The sequence below is a fragment of the Rattus norvegicus genome, chromosome 2, assembly GCF_036323735.1.
Source record: "Rattus norvegicus strain BN/NHsdMcwi chromosome 2, GRCr8, whole genome shotgun sequence".
Taxonomy (NCBI): Eukaryota; Metazoa; Chordata; class Mammalia; order Rodentia; family Muridae; genus Rattus; species Rattus norvegicus.
This window is the reverse complement of record NC_086020.1, coordinates 206,800,402-206,814,208: the sequence shown is the minus strand read 5'-3', so window position 1 is coordinate 206,814,208 and position 13,807 is coordinate 206,800,402.

The window sequence follows — 13,807 nt, the reverse complement described above, 5'->3', positions numbered from 1 at the left end:
AGAGAAAACATGTGTTTGTCTCTTCCATTGAAAGAGTGTTGCTGGCCTCTTCCTGCCAACACTTGTATAGACTGTGTCTTCAGAGTGGCCTGGATCTGGACAAGACAGAAGTAGAACTATAATCTTGTTACTCAGAAAAGATGGCAACAGCCCACTTACTCGGGACTAGGTATCCTGTGTGACCAGTAGAGAAATGTTTGTTCCAACAGCTGTGCCCAGGCTGGGTGATGTTGGAGCTGAAGCTTATACTGCAAGCTCTGGGCCAATAGGACTGGGCCTTCGTGGGCCATGTCAGTTCTGAGTCTTCATGAGTAACAATAGGGTCTCCTTTACAACTTTACAGGAGGCATTAACTTTTTGTAAATGTTACAAATGCATCATAGGATACAAAAGTTTGCCTTGGAAGGAGTCCCATATATAAAAATCCAAACGAATATGTTTTATTATTAAATATATGGGAATGTGTTCACTTAGTTTCTCAATGAATATGAGTGACTACTGTGTATCAGGTTCATCAATGGGACAATAACTTTATATACACAGAGGCACATACACACGCAGACACACATACACACACACACACACACACACACACACACACACACACACACTTTTTTAAAACTAATGATACCTAACTTATAGAAGAGGCCGCAGGCTTATGCAATTCTGTTTCTCTTAGCTTGACCAAGTTCAAGGTGCGACTGTGTGTGGACTTGTGGTGCAGATCCTTCCTTCTCTAGTTTGTAAACATTTCCAATGTTCAAGGCTTCTGTGTTCGTCTTTAACAGACCCAATCAAATTTGTCAAGAGGTTAGTAATTATTTAAATTGTCAAAATATTACTCAATGAGGGTCTTTGTGACTAAGCTATCAAAATTGAAATTTAATAAAGACAGTGGCTAAAATTCCTTGTTGACTAAATCACTAGCATTATTTGAAAATTCCAGAGAGTTGTTGACCTTTCCTTGTAGATTGTCTTCTTGTCCAGGAAGAGTTTATTTTTTTAAGCTCCCAGTGTATACAGAGTGCTGCACTGAGTTCTGAGAAATCAAGCTCTGTTCACTGTTGCAAGTCACTTCAATTTATATTTTTATTGCACTGCTTATTTATTTGTTTTCTTGTTTATTGTAAATGTGTGTGTATGTGTGCATGCCATGGTGTATGTGTGCGTGTGTGTATGTGTGTGCAAGTCAGAGGGCAACTTTTGGGAGCTGATTTTCTCTTTCAAATATATGGATCTAGGGGAATTGAACTCAGGCCATAAGGCTTGGTTGCAACCCCCTTTATCCACTGAAACCGCTGATGAGCCCGTAATTCACATGTCAATGACGTATTTAAGTAGTTAAACAACTCTAAAGAGAGAGAGAGAGAAACAATCAACTTCTGTGTGCTACAGCTTTTAGCAGCTACAGGTATAATTTTGCCCAAGGGCTTGACTCTGACACTGCTTGCCATCATAGAGAAGGAACGTAAGAGACAGAAAGGTTGCTAAAAACACGATCTGATCGGTGTATTTTGTTTTGTTTTTACTATGTGCCATTGCACTTGTGCTCCCCTACTTCTCTCACATTTGTCTGTCCTCAATGTAAGTAGTATTCATTTTATCAATGTACACTGGAATCTTGAGAATTCAAGGTAAGCCTCAGCCTCTAAACACATGCACATGCACACGCATGCACATGCACACACAGAACCATTCACTACACTGCACAAATGGTTCAGACAGGCTTCTTAGACTGTTCATACTTCAATGTTGAGACAACACTTCTTAACCCATGGGAACTCATGGAGGATGGGTATGAAAATTTTGGCAACAGTAAAAAATTTTCTGATTGTGTAATGACTTAAAGTAATTAAAAACCTAACGTGCAAGGAACCCAGTGGGTTTCTGGTAAAGCTTGCCCATGTTGCATTGTGGGACTTTATTAAAGTCTTTATTAAACTCATAAACTTTGCCGTGAGCATGCCGTGACTCCACCAATCAGAACAAATAACGCCTGGAACACCTCAGCTACCGAATGCTCTGCACTGCAGCCTCTTTGATGGACACAGAGCTTCCTGCTCTTACAGAAACACAATGGCTTAATTATAAAAAACAGAACCTTTTCGTATTTCCTACTAGGATTCTTCAGAATGTACCAAATTGGTATATCTTTGGGTTATATTATGTTAGATACATAAACCCATCTGTGCAAATTTATTTCCATTTTAATAGTCAATAAATGCATATAAAATATTCTTTTAAGCTCAATCTGTTTATGACTTATAGTCTATAAATTGTTCGTATACCTATCTTATCTACTTATTCAGTCAAGGTCATGTGACACTTTCTTGGGTAGGAAGGGTTATGAGTTTAAGAAGTACTGGACTTAGAGATGGGATGTAAGTAACTTACAGTAAGCTGCAAATAGAATCTTTGAGACACATGATCATTGAATTCCTTCTCCACCAAAGATCTGAACAAGGTCTGAGGAAAAGTCAGGAAACGGATTGCAGAGATACAACAGTAGAAACAAGAGCCAAATAACCAGCACTATTTAATTCTCAATGAATGAGTTACATTCCGGAAGAGCCAAGTAGCTACAATTTCCAATTAAATATCTGCTTTGAAATCTCCTTCCTGAAGGTCACCAAATAGACTTCAGTTTTGCTTTCTAAATCTGGTTTTGCTCTGTTGCACACACAGAAGGCAGAGAGTTAGGTATCCAAGCAGACCTTTGAATTCTGGCTCATTGGTGTCTCTCTCATGATGTGGTCATCCGGAGAGGATCTATTCTCCAACTTGAAGGCTGCAAATTTGGAAACGTGTCAGCTTAGTCATTATTCTATTGCTGTGAAGAGACTTCGTAATCATGATAACTCTTATTTAAAAAAGCATTTAATTGGGGTTTGGTTACAGTTTCCTAATATTAGTCCACAGTCAGTGTGGCAGGGAGCATGGCAAGTTTGGTATGCTGGATACTTAGTTGAGAGCTTCATCCTGATACACACACACACACACACACACACACACACACACACACACACACAGAGAGAGAGAGAGAGAGAGAGAGAGAGAGAGAGAGAGAAGCACTCTAGTCCTGGTGTGGACTTTTGAAACCTCAAAGACCACCCTCAGTGACATACTTATTCTAACAAGTGACAATATTTATTTTAACAGGGCCAAACCTACTTCAACAGGGACATACTCCAACAAGATCATACCTTCTAATCCTTCTAATTCTTTCAAGTAGATTCACATCCTATGATCAAACATTCAAATATACCTTATGGGGGCCATTCTTTGCTTTTTCATTTGTTTTTTATTGGATACTTTTTTTATTGGATATTTTTAAATTTACATTTCAAATGTTATCCCCTTTCCAAGTTTCCCATCCATAAACCCCCTATCCTATCCTCCTCCCCTTCTTTTTTTTTTTTTTTTTTGGTCTTTTTTTCGGAGCTGGGGACCGAACCCAGGGCCTTGTGCTTCCTAGGCAAGCACTCTACCACTGAGCTAAATCCCCAGCCCCCCTCCTCCCCTTCTATGAGGGTATTCCCCCACCCAATCACCCACCCCTTCCTGCCTCCCTACCCTAACATTCCACCACACTTGGCAGAACCAAGGCCTTCTCTTCTCATTGTGCCTAACAAAGCCATCCTCTACTACATATGCAGTGGAGCCATGGGTCTGTCCATGTTTAGTCTTTGGATGATGGTTTAGTCCCTGGGAGCTCTGGTTGGTTGGTATTGTTCTTATGGGGTTGCAAACCTCTTCAGCTCCTTCTTATTCAACCTACCACACATCTAATGCCTGAAATAGCATACAGTCCCTAGAATCTTAAGGATGAGGATGAATAGTGACAGGTGAACCACCTCTAAGCAGAGAGCACAGAAGTCTAGCCCGTAGTAGATGGGACCTTTGAGAGAGCTCTTCAGCTCCTTTGTACATTCCAGGGAAGATGCCGTTCCACACTGCCCTGAGAACAGCGAGCCCCTGGATGGCCACACCTCCTCCTAACTTGTCACACAGCAGTTATTCCACGGGAGGCCCTGTGTACCTGTGTTCTTTGCAATCACAGCTCACAGCTGTTTGAATTGTTCTTCTCTCTGGAATGGTTCGTCTGGCATTGCTCGTCTATTTTTTATTTTTATTTTATTTTGCAATGACTCAGCTTTCAGTTTAACATTTAAACTAATTGTTCACTTTGATTAAAAATTGACAATTACTTAACTTTGACATTGTAAACGATGAATAGGAAATACTGAAGTTAAAACCCGTTAGGGACTGAGGTGGTCATTTAAACTCTGATCTTGGAATTAGAGCTTAAGCAAGGAAGATAGGAAGTTTGTATTTCACAGCATAGGCTCCACAGCAAGACCATTTCCAAACAAAGAAAATAAGTTTACTCAGACTAAATGGAGGCAGCATTCATTAAGAAATAAACTTCATCCTTGTTTGGGTGTAAAGTTGGGAACCAGTTAATGTAGTAGAAGGGCAAATATCATTTATTAAAATAATATGATTGATATTAAATATCATTGAGGTTCTACATTTCAATAGAAACTTCGTTTAGATATAAAGGATCATGTGAATATGACATAGCCCTGTCTTCTGAGTGTTTTTACCTGGAAAGATAGAGCATGTCCACTAAAGAAAAGTAACACTCTACATAGAAATTTAAAGACCACAGAGCCAACTAATGACTGATAGGTGAAGAAATACTAGTTCTCAGCTAGGAAGAGCAGAGCTAAGCTCTGGTTTGGGCTCCTTCTCTTGTCGGGATTGTAGCTCGAGGACTTTTTCCAGAGCTGAGGACCAAACCCAGGACCTTGCACTTGCTAGGCAAGCGCTTTACCACTGAGCTAAATCCCCAACCCCACTCAAGGACTTCAATTCTTGGAGCTTTCACCTTTTCAGACATAAAATGGAGACTGTAATCTCTGTCCACCCTTACACCAGGTTAGTGTGGGATTTGAATGGGGCAAGATAGATGGAAACGTGAGATCAATAATAATCCACATGCATTAGTCCTCCGTGTGATCATTTCCCTTCCTCTGTCTCATCATGGAGTGAGATCTCACAGTTGTCCTTTTCTTCCCTTTCTGTTTGAATATATGAAATATTTGACATTTCTAGTGTTGTGAGTCTATGGCATGTGCAGTACTTAATCTTAGGAAGCCAGAGAAAGACATCTGGGTTCCTCAGTATGAAGAATTGTGAAGATGACATTGTTAGAGGAAGGAAGACATCTCCCGAGGCTGGATCTACCTCAGGCAAGAGTTCCTGGTATCCTCCATTGGCAGTGGATCAAACTGCGTTTTCATTATTGAACATCATTTCAACGAATGTTTATATTTTGCATCCAAGGCCTTGATGTCACTGGGAACGACAAGCCGGAGAAGGGTGGGGCTCTTTGTGCTCACCTCTCACCTTTGCTGGTAATGTCTTAGCACTGAAATGTCACTTACATTTTGTCCTTTACTTTCCTCCTCCCAAACCCCAAAGCTAGTTAGCTATGCAACACACAACCAGCTTTATGCTTTTAAATATTGGCATGCAAAGTAGAAGCAAGAAGGGTATAAGAAAAGCTTTCTTTTTTAATCGTACAAGGGACAGTGGTTACCACTGCTTGGAGTTTTGAGAAGTGTGCTCATGGAGGAGGCCACACTTGGGGAATGTGAAGCTTGATGGGTTTCTGGCTTGCTTGGTTTTCTGCCTCTAACTATTGGGCAAGGAAAGGGACACTGGACAACATAAGACAGCTGGTTTCCAGTGTGGGCTCTCCTCGGGGGCAGTGATGGGAGTTAAGCCAGGAAAGAGTCAGGGCCAGTCATTAGGGAATTTCACAACTTTGTCATGGCCTTCTGGGATATTTTCAAGCTGATGGTGATCTCACACTTGGTTAACACGCCTAAACCCAGATAACAGCCATGCAGTGCTCGGTGAATTGACACTTTTTCTTCCTTCCAAATGTCCAGACGTTTTTTTTCTTGTGCACATGGCCTTTTGGATTACTGCGAGATACCGTAAACATAGAGAACACAACATTCAACAAGCAGATCAAGTAAAAGGAAATTAATAAAGACATATTCAAAGCAAGAGCCGAAATGAACTCAGTGAGACCCCTTAGGAAGAGAACGGGTACAGGTACTGGTTGCATCCTGCATCCACTAGGGTGACTTTAACATGAACACAACTTGTGACAGCCTGCAAGATGGCTCTCCTATGATTGAAAACTACAGCACACAATTTCTATGTCAGTAAGTCAGGTGATAACTGTGTTTAAAATGTGGAGGTCATGAAATTAATCTCTTCCTGGATTCTACCCAGACTCAGCAGGCTTGGCATACTCACTTTATTTTTAAAGAATCATCTTTATTTAGGGGGTGAAGGGGCACTTAGAAGCCCTGATATTGGGGTTATCATCAGAAGATGTTGCTAGAGCATGTGGCACTTAGACTGAGCTATAAGCAGACGAGGTTTCTGTTGTCACCTGCAGTCACCAATGGGACAGGTATACTACCAATTCTGCTTAAGAAGGCCCAGCAGGTGTGTGCTGGCATGAAGATCCTCGGACACACTGTCATCTTGAAAGCTGTCCAAGTGAGATCAGAGTATGGGTTTCACAGCGAACGAACTTTGGGGATCCGTATGCTTGTATTGAGTTTCTGGATTTCAGAGCTGCAGACCATGTAACCAGGTAGACATTGTTCTGTTGCTCAGTTTAGATTAGGGGAAAGGCAGGGCAAGAGTTCACCCTGGCCTTCCTAGCCTCTGGTGCTCAGACCTTTTCTGCCCGTAATATTTAGCATATGACTAAGCTACTTAAGTAAATCCCAAATTTATGATTTATGAACCCAGGAAGAGGGCGTTGGACACTTAAATCACCCTAGAGATAAGAGTTGGAGCTAAAGAGGGAAATTTTTCCTCTATAAATTCTGGCCCAGGTTATCGAAAGTGGCTATTTTGAGAAGACTTGTACACTCTCCACTGGCCTGTGGACTGAGTTCTCTTGGTCCTAGTGAACTCTAATGTACAGGTCTTGAATGCTCAGCTGGATGGCTGGTTCCCATTGAGGGTAAAACTGAAAATAGGAAGCTCTTGGCTGCTGACTGTGAAATAAACTTGCTAAAGTTGTCTGCCAAGAACAGTTGGTCATATGAAAAGCCACATGACTAACCAGAAATGATTAAGGCTTGGAGGGTGCCAGGGTCAGTGGGTAGGATTGCTTTCACCCTGGGATCAAGTTAAAGTGAATGTGCCCGCTCACAAGTTCATAACTTAGACACTAGTGTATTTCACCCTGGATCATCCCACCTACACTGATGTGGCCCATCAAATGATGTTATTAAGACAGACGTGTTGGACAATATCGACTGGCTACTCTATATTTCCCTCTTAAGCACATTGCTAAGGCCTTCTGTTTGTGAAGCATGACAAAAATATCAATAATATTGGTTCCCTTTAATGTCTGACTCCTCTAGTGTCAGGGTCTTTTCCCTGAAACTGACTAGCTCTTTGGTTATAATTCCCCACAATAACTTCATGACATGGCGCTTTGGATGATAGCAACTTGAGATCATGTTTCATGTTATCATTCAAAAGTCTAAACTACTGCTTCACAAATTTTCTTATATTCCACGGCACTTTAAAAAGAGATTTATCTTACTTTGAATGCTGTGTCGGTGTGTGGTACGTTTGTGTGAGTAAAGGTGCATACCAAGGTCAAAAGAGAGCGTCAGATCCTAAGAGCTAACGATAGTTAGCTGCGAGTCACCCAGTATAGATGCTGGAAATGAAATCTTGGTCCTCTGTGAGAGCAGTATGCCATTAAAATTGCATAGCCATATATCCAGCCCCTGTTCTACGGCATTTAAAATAGCGTTTGCCTAGCATGTGTTGTACAACTGAACATTTGTTGAGTTGGATAACAGACTATCTGTCTTATACTAAGTTAGGCTGCGGTGACAAATAAGCCCAGATTTGGAAATCTACATTATTCGGTGTATTTCTCATCCATGTTCATGTCCATGTTGGACAGCACATAGCCTTCCTCTTCCTCTTCCTCATTCTAGGATCTGGACAAGAGGAGCAGTTTCCAATTGGGGTAAATTTGTCTTTGGTAGGGGACAATATAGAGATGTCAGAAATGTATGCTGGGTAGTAAAGAACACATATCACTTCTGCTCAAATTTATTGGTCAAAGCCAGCCACATAGCCACGCCTGTTGCAAAGGGGAGATAGGTCTAATCTTCCTGTGAGGAATGCAGTAAATATTTGAAAATAAGAAAACCATTATATCTTAGAAAGCTATTTCATTTTCATCAGATTGAAATATTGTTAATACATAAGAATTTTTAGCTATGAGATTCAAGTAACATGTTACAAACATAAGAGAAATAAGGACCATCTTCATCTGGATTTTGTTATACCAGGTTTAAGAGAATACATATTCTTTAATTGGGAATTTAAGAATAAGATTTTGCAAGAAGCAACTGAGGGAACTATGAATGGAAACATTTTAAGACGAGTGAGAAGATGGTGTGAAAGTCCATTTTGGTGGAGCATAGGGCTTGACAGAAAGCGATATTATAGTCCCGTATATTCTAAACTAAGGAGTTTAGCATTTAACCAGCAGCAAACATTCGCAGGTTTTGAAAGTTCGTTGAAGAATGGATGGGAGAGATGCTGAAGACATCCATGAGGCTTCTTATAGAGTCAAAGGCTGTAGTAGAATGAGGACCCAGGAGGTGGTAAATGTGACTAAGATAGAACAAGCCATTATGCTATGAAAGGAACCAACATTGGCTGCTAACAGGTTGGTGGGGAAGGAAAGATGGAGAGAAGAAGTTACAGAGAGAGTGGAAAGTGGTGTCATCAAGTAGTGAAGAATACAATGAAAATAAAGTGGGTGAAAGCCATAAAGTATAAAGGGGCCGGGGTGGCTCCATTGTGCGGCAGGCCTCGGCAGCTCTATAATGACAAGGCACCAAATAGATCCGAGTAGTCTGGGGGAAGCCCATCCCACAGAGAATGGTGAGTGCTCAGACTGGGATAAGCTAGGTTATGTTTTAAGAGGTTCAGGAAGGTCATGGTGGTGGGAGTAAGAGACATGGAGAACAGTAGCCATCAAGTTGGAGAGACGGGCCGGATCACGTAGAATCTTAAATTATTTTGTCCTCACTGTTGGGAAATCATTTTCAAAAAATATATTTACTTTACTTCTATTGCTGTGTATGGGTATGTGTCTACCACATGTGGGAAAGTGCCTGCAGAGGCTGCCTGATGTAGGTGCTAGGAACCACACCCTGGTTCTCTGCAAAAACAGCAATTACACTTAACCACTGAGAGCAATCTCTTTTGTTGTCTGGGGTGAGTTCTGAGCAGGATTTGTGTTAGAGAATTGTGGTGGCTGCTCTGTGGCTATGGACCATGTTTCTATGATGTTTCCATGATCTAGAAAGGATCTGTGGATAACCTGAACCAGTGACCTGTTAGGGGGCTTTCACAGTAATGCAAGCAAGAGAAGACAAGTGTCTAAATGGGGTAATAGCAGCAAAGATGAAATATTCTAGATATGGTTCTAATATTTTTACTAGCAGCTACATTTCACATATATATCTTTTTTATCAGATACTTTATTTACATTTCAAATGTTATCCCCTTTCCCAGTTTCCCTTCTTCCTTTCTGGAAACCCCCATCCTCTCTGCTCTCCTCCTGCACCCAGTCACCCACTCCCTCCCACCTCCCCACCCTGGCATTCCTCTATACTAGGGCATCAAGCCTTCACAGGACCAAGGGCCCTTCCTCCCATTGATGCCCAACAAAGCCATCCTCTGCTACATATGTGGCTGGAGCCATGGGTCCCTCAACTCTTTGGATGATGGTTTAGTCCCTGGGAGCTCTGGCAGGTCTGGTTGGTTGATATTGTTGTTCTTCCTATGGGGTTGCAAATCCCTTTAGTTCCTTCAGTCTTTTCTCTAACTCCTCTTTTGGGGACCCTGTGCTCAGTCCAGTGGTTGGCTGAGAGCATCCATCTCTGTATGTGTGTGTGTGTGTGTGTGTGTGTGTGTGTGTGTGTGTGTGTGTGTGTATGTACATATATACCATTTCTATTTAATTGAACGCTTTAAACTGCACAGCTAAATGGCTTTAGAGTCATGATGGATTGCAACACGGAATAGAGAAGGGTGAGAATCGTGATGTTACTTGTATTGTGGGTTAAGGAGCTAGATAAATGCTGGGGGCATCTGCTGAGCACCAGGAAACAACATACCTATAACACTGAATCAGAAGATGATCTATGAGCACACATAAAAATGACATTATGATTCATGTTATGTTTGCCTATTCTTTTCCCAACACAAGTAGATCATAGGTCTAGTTACTCAAACCTGAATATAATCAGAAAGGTTAACCATGGAGACTCACTTGATAGTCATTAACCAAGTTGTGTGTTTAGGGAGCTTGATGTTTCTATACCTGCTGGTGGGTTGCTCTCTTAGCCATGATAGAGAGTAACATTCTCCTGGAAGCCAAGTAGCATATCACCATGCAGTAGATCTCTGAGAAGCCGAAGATCAAATTTCAGAACTGATTTTTTTTTGGTGGGCTACAGAACGTCCTCTGTTAGCATCCTCTCAAAGAACACGAACAAGCCTATATCAGTCATGAATCCCTGTTGCTTAGTAAATCACCAATATGTGAAACTGGGTGATCTCCACTGGGATTCCCCATCATTAATTCTGTAAGCCTGAAGCAATGTGCCAGTTGCACTTGTAGAGCATGTGTTTATGTAATATAAATTTACAAACAAACTCAAGGTTATGCATATATATATATATATATATATATATATATATGCATCTAGTATAGCCAAGCTTAACACCAGCAATCTACTTTCATTGCTGAACCCCAGAGAAGCTGGAAGAAAAATCAACAGGCTGAATGTAGAGAGGGAAATACTGATTGCCTGAGAGTTTGGGGGGCTGGATTTGCCTTATTTGGGGGCCCATTTGTCTCAGTTATATACTGTAATTGTAACAATGTCTTGCAGCCTTCAGCCCTCTATGATTGTCTCTTTCAGTGTTGGGAGCTGACTGAGCCCATCTGGGTGGTCTTTGCCTAGGGTCGTCGTGCATTTGTAATCACATATCTGTGTAAGGACTGTACTAAGTGTCGTCATTCTTATCTGGCACTTAGTTTCCTTGCACTTGGTGATTCTCTCTAGCAAAGTGACTCCCATTTCTGACACAGCATCAAAGGCTCCAGGAAGGAGGAAGTCCAAGTCCTCACAACAGTAAAGTCTGGGCCTGACATAGTCTCACCATTACCACTGTCTACTGGTTGAAGTAGTCAGCTAAGATTCTCCTGTACAGGGATGTGAAATCAGGCTGAAGAAAAGAAGTTGATAATTACCATTTAATAGATGAACTACACTCAATCAGCAAGTAAGCATTCTCATCCCACACAGGAATAACCAAACCTTTTTATTGACAGATTATTGTAAAAAATAATAATTCCATGGTAGCCCATTAGAATAGCTATTATAAAATAAACAAGAAATCATAACTATTGATGGGGGTAATTGGAAACTTTTATGCTACAGTTGGAAATGTGAATAAAAAATTTACTGTGGAAAACAGAATAGCAGGTTCCAGATTAAATAGAAAAATTGCCCCATTATTCGACAATTCCATTATACAGCATACATCACAACAAGTTGAAATTTGGATCTGAAAGGTATTTTGACACACAGGTGTTCACAGAAGTATTAATCATAATAACTAATTCACAGAGGCAATTTTGTGTCCATTGATGGGTGAAGGACTATGCAAAAAAATGGTATTTCTAATTAGATGTCACTCAGAAATAACAAAGAAGGACATTCTGGCGCATGGAACATGGACAAACCTTGAGGAGATTTTGATGAGTGAAATAAGACAGTGACAAAAAGACAGACATATGGTGTGATTCCCCCCGGAGGCAGCAGGGAGAACTTAGACAGAAAGTATGGCAGTGGCCCCAGGTATGAAGAAAGAGAAGTTATTTAGTTCATTCAGAGTTGCAGTCTGGGAAGGGGGAAAAAATTCTACACATGGATGATGGTGATGGCTGAACAACATTATGAATCTATTTCCGAACACTGAAATATAAAATTAAAATGGTTAAGATGATATGTTTATGTCACTTCTGTAAAGATAAGAAAATTGAAAAAAAATCATCTGACAAATTTGATCAATATGGGGGGGGCCCTGAATATCTCGTGTCATAGGTTAGTTTTAATTGTCAACTTAATACAATCTAGAATTACTTCCCAAGTGTCTCAGAGAAGGATTATTTGGGTCAAGTTGGCCTGTGGGCACATGGGACTATGTATAGGGAATGTCTTGATTGCTTTGGTTGAGTTGAGAAGACTCAGGCTCAAAGTCAGTTGTACCATTTCCTGGTTTTGGGCTCTGAACTATGTAAGAGAATAGAAAATTAGCTGAACATCAAACATGCACACGGTCATTTTTCTTGGCCCTTGGCTATGGAATTGTGAGCTAAAATAAATTCTTTCTCCCCTAAATTGCATTTTCGTCTGGGTATTCTTATCACAGCTGCAGAAACGAATCTGAAATGTCTGGTAACTTGTATGACATTCATCCTGTCGTTAGAAAATCTGATATTTGTAATTGTTTTTTTTTTTATCTTGCAAAAGCACATCCAAGATCTGAGAAGGATTTTGACAAGTTAAGGCTACTGGAAAAGACAACTTCAAGGGCCGTGTTATTCTTATGACAAGGATGTGACAGAATTTTGTAGAAAGGTTCTCATTCATTTGCTCATTTATAAGAAATCTAAAGTGGCTTCGAAAGGAAGGTGAAGTGACCTTAACAAGAATAGCCTGAAGATCCAAATGGTTGCATCCTGTCCTAACAGAAGCCCCAAGCAACACACTCTGCTATAAGGGACCAGTGACAAATACCGTAACTCACTGAAAAAATACCGAAATCACCCTGGATTTCCAGAACTGCCCAGTTAATCAAAAACCCTGGAACTATTCCCAGGATTCTTTTAAAGTCTAGACAAAGCCTCAAGATAAGCCTTGTACAACTGATCTAGTGCCAGTGCGGTGTGAGAAGACCTGTGTTATTGAAGGGATTTTATAGAGAAGTATTTTGTAAAAGAGAAGAAAACAGAAAAAGTCGTGCACAAATCACTGGTGGGTGATGATGGGGGAGGGTAGAGGAGGGGTAGGGAAGCATCAAGGAAATGAAGAAACAGTTCTGCCGTGTGGAGGAAGTTGATAGACTTCAACTTCCCTAGGGGATGAGCAACTTTTTTTAAAAAAAAAATTAACTTGTATTTGGCACCAGATTTGTTTGCTGCACACAGACCCTATGTGAGAAAAAACTCTGGGGATGGCAACAAACACTTATTTAGAGGCAATAAAAAAACAAAACAGAAAACAAAACAAAACAAAACAACAACCTTTCTTTTTTTTTTCCCTTACCAACGATGCCCAAATGGAAGTTTTACATCCCAGAGTGGCTGATGGAAAAGGCATATGAGTAGTTTGCTTCCCTGTGGAAAGATCTCCATAGTAGTCACCTGTCATCCATGGATCGCTCTGGGTTGTACCAAAGGGGTTATAACTACATCCAGCTGCAGCACTGTGATGGTTCCAAGCATTTCTAATGACCAGATTACTAGGACCTTGACATTTCCTGAGAGTCTCAAATACATTTCCTAAATGCAGCTCATCAACTCACAGACAATAGGTTAATGATATAGTTCAAGTGCCTTCTAACCTTATCCATGTACTCGTTACTTCGAAGC